Consider the following 6,290-nt stretch of genomic DNA (forward strand, 5'->3'; position numbering starts at 1 on the left):
GATGAAAAATTATTTCACCACACATAATACTCATCCCCCCCCTAGTTTTTTTTTTTTTTTTTTTTTTTTTTTTGTTATTGGAAAATGTAGTGATCCGAAATTATAATAGATGCTCTAAATTAAACCTTACCAAAAAAATAAAAGAGCCTCTAAGCACCCGTGTAAATTATAGATGAAAGTCCTCTAATTGTTTTTTAAATTCTGGAATTCTCTAGTCCTAAGGGTTGGGTGGAATGATACATTAGTGCTTTTCTTTACTAGGGTAAGATAAAATAAAATAAAAGAAACGTTTCTGTGCTGTTCAGGCTAAAGCACATACATCTGATTTATATTTTAATTGATTGTCATTGTTAAAGAATAAATTGTCTATACGACAGAATGTCTTGCACGCTATGTAGAGTGGTTGAATGGGTGACCACAAGTCACTTGGTGGATAATGGTGGCCTATGTAACTAGTTTTGGGGTAGATGGATGGGATAACCTTATTGTTATTTGCTGGTAAGCTGGGTCCGAAATTCTTTTACTTGTTGTGGCAGGCTAACGACAAAGTCCCAAAAATTCCTATACTGTTTTATCTGTTAACTGAACTTTAGAATCATTTTTCCCATACCGACTTTGGTGTGAGATCGATTATAGACCACCAAATTTCTAAAATGTTAACTAGCTCTTTGATTCCGATCTTATCTTCACTTTTACTATAAAAATACATGTGCAAGACAAGGACTTATTAGAACATGAAGCCCAAAGTCAGTCATATTAGGAATCTTGGGTGCAAGAGCAGCCAACTTATTAATGTGGTGGGCTTGACCATGCCCAATCCGCTATAACAGCTCCCTTTTCAATAGCAATGTCAATAGAGAGCCTGGAAAATCGTTGAAATCAGTTGGTGATGTTGATGGTGACAAAGTTGAATTCAGTTTTGCATGTGGGAATCTCGTGCACAGATATATACAAATAGAGTTGACCAAGCAAAGGAGAAGACCAATTAAGCTCATCGTTATTCATTACCACATAAAAGAAACAGGGAGAGAGCTCTCCGGCAATGCCATGATGCCAATACTAAACGAGAAATCACTCTTATACACGGAGAATTTGACGCCCCCTTCGGTAGGATTCATCTTTCTCTTTTATTCTCATGTTGAATTCGTAATGAAAATTCTTTTTGATGTTCTACATGTTCAATTCTCGTGGCTCCAGTGTTGTTCTTGTGTGGCTACAATGACTCTGGTTTTTGTAAATTGAATTTCTCATCACATGTTTCTCTGTCCCCGCTTGTTAATCAATTTATATTGAGAAACAAAAATTGTTTCGAAGTGGTAGGGATTCCCCTTGTGCATCTTAAGTTCCTTTGAATTTGAGTAACTGATTGGCTGCACAGTAATAGCCAATTCTTCTTTCTGGTTGTACAGCCACTCTATTTTCCTTTGTGCTTTTTGGAGATAGCCAACTTAGCAATTAAATTCCCAATTTTACTGTACACATAGCATAGCTGTGTTTATGCTTTTTTCATTAGAGATGTTCTAATTTCTATCTATAGTTTCAGGTTGTAGTGCTGACTGCAAACATGGGATGTAAACGTTGTCGGCAAAGAGTCTCCCAAGTTGCTTCCAAAATGACCGGTAAGAAATTCCGTTAGTGTTTTATCACATCACATGTCCTGATGTGCAAGGCAAGAAACCAATAAAAGACAACAATTACTCAATTAGTGAGGGATGATGATTTGGCTCCTTCTTGTGGACACCCTGTCCCATTTGTTGGGACAGAGCGTGGGATGATTCTTCTATCTGAACTGGATTTAAATATAATAAAAGTATATTAAAATATATTTAATTTTTTTGAATGATTCTCTTCTTATTTTATTGTTTATTGGACTGGCGGCTTGTAGTGCTGCAACTTGATTTGTAGTATATAATATTTAACGGCTTGTAATAAGATTAATTCTCAATTTGTTTATTAAATAATAGAAAACTGAAAAAGTAGAAAATTATTGGTCTACTCGAGTCGACCTAAAAATATTGGTAGCTACTACTAGCTTGTAGTGTTGAAACTTGATATGCAGTGTATTATGTTTAATAACTTGTAATAAGATTAATTCTGAATTTGTTTATTAAATAATAGTAAAAGACTAAAAGTATGGAAAATTATTGGTCTACTCAAATCCACGAGAAAAAAGAATTTTGGTGGATGGGTGAAGTAATTCCAAGCATTTGAAAATCTTAAGTGACAAGATTTAGGCAAAGAAATTCCATCCGAAATCGGGTTGAATAAAGATGAGGCGATTTCGGATATATACATTATTTCTCTTATAGCGTATGGATATATTGATTCTATATAATTGTGCATCTCACAAATATTGTGAGAATGAATACACATATACTATTTGATATATGAGATAATTATTGTCAGGACTAAATTTCCTGAAAAAAATATTTAATTACTGCCCTTGCAATTGATGTTATACAATGAAATTAGTACATTTCTTTGATCAATACAATATCTATATAGTTAGCCACTAAATAGGGAAAGAAAAAAAAAAGAAAAAAAAAAAGGAAAAGAGATGTATACATGCTACATATAACAGTAGAAATCTCATTATCAGATATTTAGTTTGAACACTCGCTATGGAGTTTAATGTTTGTTATACACTAATATGCAGGATTAAAAGAGTATACAGTTGATGTGCACAATAGACAGGTGATTATGAAGGCAGATCTGGGACTTCATTGGAAAGTGGAAAATGATCCCCCTAATAAGAGCGAGATGAACCAAGAGTGTCGTCCATTAACTTACCTTCTCAAAACTTTCAGATCAACTTGCTTTGGCAACCATTTGGCTGATCAAACATAAACGTGTATAGTATATAGTCTATCATCTAGGTACCATATGCTGAAGAATTTAATTTGTTACACTATCTGATGGCCATCAAAATCTATACCAGAAGCGGTATATGTCAAACTTTTTTTAATTCGAAGTTGGAAACTTGGAACTTGTAATTCGGTTTTATAAAATGACTTCAATTAGAGTGAAAAATGACACAATACATTAAAAGGCTAATGAGCTTTTGCGTGGTTGGGCTGGAAAGTTATTTTATTATTTTCAGCTTCAATAAGCCTATCCTATGTACATACCTGATTTTATACAATTTTTCATAACTTGCAATAGGTGAAAAGAGTATTTTTTTTCTCACACATTTTAGTATAAAAACTAGTAATGTGTTTCACAAGCACCACAATTGTTGGGTTTAGAGATAATTTTGAGACGACAACATTACATAACGTTGTGGACAGGTGGCCCTGTTTTAATAAGATCATAACAAAAAACAAGGCGAAAGAAATGGACAAACAGGCGCATAATTGCAAAAGCAAAAACAAGTATCGCCGTTGCCGGGGATCGAACCCGGGTCACCCGCGTGACAGGCGGGAATACTCACCACTATACTACAACGACCCGTTGATGTACAATTGATTCTCTTTAGAATATTATACAGAAACGAAAACAGTCATAAATTGGGTAAGAACTTTAGACTTTAAGAGTGTGCAGAATCAGTAAAATAAACACTAGAGGCTACTAGAGCAACTGAAACGATAAAGGAGCTCTTGAAATTAAAAAAAAAAAAAATTTTAGTTCCCAAATTTACAAATTATCACATTCAAATTTAAAGTTTTTTTAAAGAAAAATATAATTTTTATTTTGTGTTAAGTGAATTATTAAGTGTAAAAATTTAAGAGTCCAAATCCAATTAGATTCTAAATTGGATTTCAATTGGAATCTAATTTTTCGCCATGTATTCATATAAGTTTTTTTTTATTTTTGTGGCAATTGAATTATTGGATGCAAAAACCAAAAAGTTTAAAACCAATTAAATTCTAAATCATATATATATATATATGAGAAACCATTACATTTTTTAGAAATATATGGTTTAAAAAAATGTAAACTGTTACTATGTATAATTTGAACATCTTCTAAAATTTTTAATTCTACCTATGCATATGCACAAGGCTACATACTAGTATTTCTTAATAGATGCATACTTTCTCTTCTTATATGAATAGTAGAACTTACCTTGATATTATATGAGAGAATGAAATAAACATTTATTATGATCCGGAAATATTCTATAGTTATCCTTAAACTTTTAAACCTAAAACCAATTTAATAAATATAATAGTAAAATAATGAAACGGAAAAAGTAGGAACCCTAAATTTTATTAAGAAGAGAAGGATGAGATCTATAAAAACTGAAATTAAAGAGAGTCCTAAAAATACTATTACTATTCTTATATAATTTCTTCAATATCTTGTAGGTTAAGTGATATTGAGAGAGACAAAGTTCAAATTTACTTTCTTTCATTTTGTGCAAGTTTTATTTATTTATTTATTATTTATTTTTTTTATGTGTATATTTCCTTATCATTTATAAAAATAAAATAAAATCCAATTGAATCTACCTAAATTGGGCTTTTGACATAAATTATCTAAACAAAGCTAGACAACAAATTTTTTAGGGTTTGGATATTTTTTAGGGTTTGGTTTACCTCCATTAATGGAAGTAAACCAAACCCTAAAAAATTTGTTGTGACAGTCTTTTAACTAGACAATAAATTAGACTTTTTTTAACTAGATATGTCCTTTTGTTTAGACATGTCATTTTGTTTTAAATATACAATCACAAGTGTTAGTAAGTTTTAATTTCCACATTTTACTTAGTAAGTAGGTGATGTATATCACCTACTTACTAAATAAAATGTGGAAATTTATTTAAAACAAAAGGAAATTCATTTTAAAAAAGTACTGGAAATAAGTCAAACCCAATTTTTTAACTCAGAATGTAATAATACTTTAAAAATCACAACAATATGATAAAATGAAAAACAAGCAATATAAAATACAACAAAGTGCGTAAATTCACATCCATATATTCAGACATACAAACATGTTCCTAGCCAATTTATGAGGACAAAATTGGGAAATGCCCAATTTGGGTAAAAATAGCAGCATAATGCCCTTTTCTCCAAACTATATAGGGAAATGCCTCTCTTTTGTAACTCGATTTTTTCAAAATCGAGTTATAAAAAAAAAATTCTAGAGCCCTATAGCGGCGTTTTTAAGAACCTATAGTGACATTTTCAGGATCTATAGTGACGTTTTGTAACTCGATTTCCATAAAATCGAGTTATAGGCAATTTTTTTTTATTTTTTTTACCTATAACTCGATTTCTTATAAATCGAGTTAAAAAACGCCACTATAGGTCCTAAAAACGTCACTATAGGCTCCTAAAAAACGCCGCTATAGGGCCTAACTCGATTTTGAGAAAATCGAGTTACAAAAGAGGGGCATTTCCCTATATAGTTTGGAGAAAAGGGCATTATGCTGCTATTTTTACCCAAACGGGGCATTTCCCAATTTTGTCCCAATTTATGACCAATGACTTTGGGCTTTCAGCATCAAACAATAGGGTAAAGTAATTGATCGTCATATCTACAAGCCTAGAACTTCCAACGTCATTGCATCTTATATGCCCAAATATTTATCATCCTCAACAGATTGTTACGAAACTTATACAACCCAGAAATAAACTTAGGGACACTTAAATCTACCAACAAAAACAAAATGTCGGTTAAAAATTCTATGATTTTGATAGTTAATAGGATTCTTAAGAGGCCATTACAATGATCCACGAGTTAATTTGGACATTCTTCCTCAAAAACAAAAGGGTAAGTTAATTGATTTAAAGCTCATTGTAAACACAAAATTTCTCAATTGCAGAATCAAACAACTGAAAAAAAATATGCTTTGCAATTATAAATTTGTATGGATGAATAATGAGTACAATCTCTATTTCAATTTTTTTTATAAAAGAATACCCTCTGATTCTATGAATTGAATGGTCTTCAAGTCTTCTATGCCCTCTATTTATAGTGGTTTCAAAGGATAAGTCCCACTTGGGATTGACTTCCTTATAGATCTATTTTTTATTTCTTTTAATAGTGATAATGATTAACTATTATCATTTCAATTTAATTGAAATATTTATCTCTATTTAATTAGAATAATTATCATCAAGATATTCATCTCTATTTAATTAGGATAAATATCATATTAAATGACACATGTCAATACTTGATTTATCTAATTTAATGACATATTAATTTAGAATTTGTCACTAAATTTAATATGGCATTTTATGATTGGCTTAAAATTTTTACCTCCTACAAATGCCCCTCAAGACTTGATTATGTCCACAATTTTGAGCGTGAAAAGTGGTCAAGTCTTGACAGATTTCATG

General features: G+C 31.1%; 1 long non-coding RNA gene and 1 other non-coding gene across 2 annotated transcripts; one reads left to right on the top strand and one right to left on the bottom strand.

The window, feature by feature from the left end:
* Positions 1 to 721: 721 nt before the first annotated feature.
* Positions 722 to 3,161, top strand: LOC111988119 (uncharacterized). The gene is made up of 3 exons (XR_010627043.1): positions 722 to 1,107; positions 1,538 to 1,619; positions 2,657 to 3,161. It is a non-coding gene; the product is annotated as an uncharacterized LOC111988119 (long non-coding RNA).
* A 214-nt stretch (positions 3,162 to 3,375) lies between these two features.
* TRNAD-GUC (transfer RNA aspartic acid (anticodon GUC)) lies at positions 3,376 to 3,447 on the bottom strand. Its single transcript has one exon. It is a non-coding gene; the product is annotated as a tRNA-Asp (tRNA).
* Positions 3,448 to 6,290: the final 2,843 nt, after the last annotated feature.

The sequence above is a fragment of the Quercus suber genome, unplaced genomic scaffold (genome assembly GCF_002906115.3).
Source record: "Quercus suber isolate HL8 unplaced genomic scaffold, Cork oak 2.0 scaffold_963, whole genome shotgun sequence".
NCBI lineage: Eukaryota > Viridiplantae > Streptophyta > Magnoliopsida > Fagales > Fagaceae > Quercus > Quercus suber.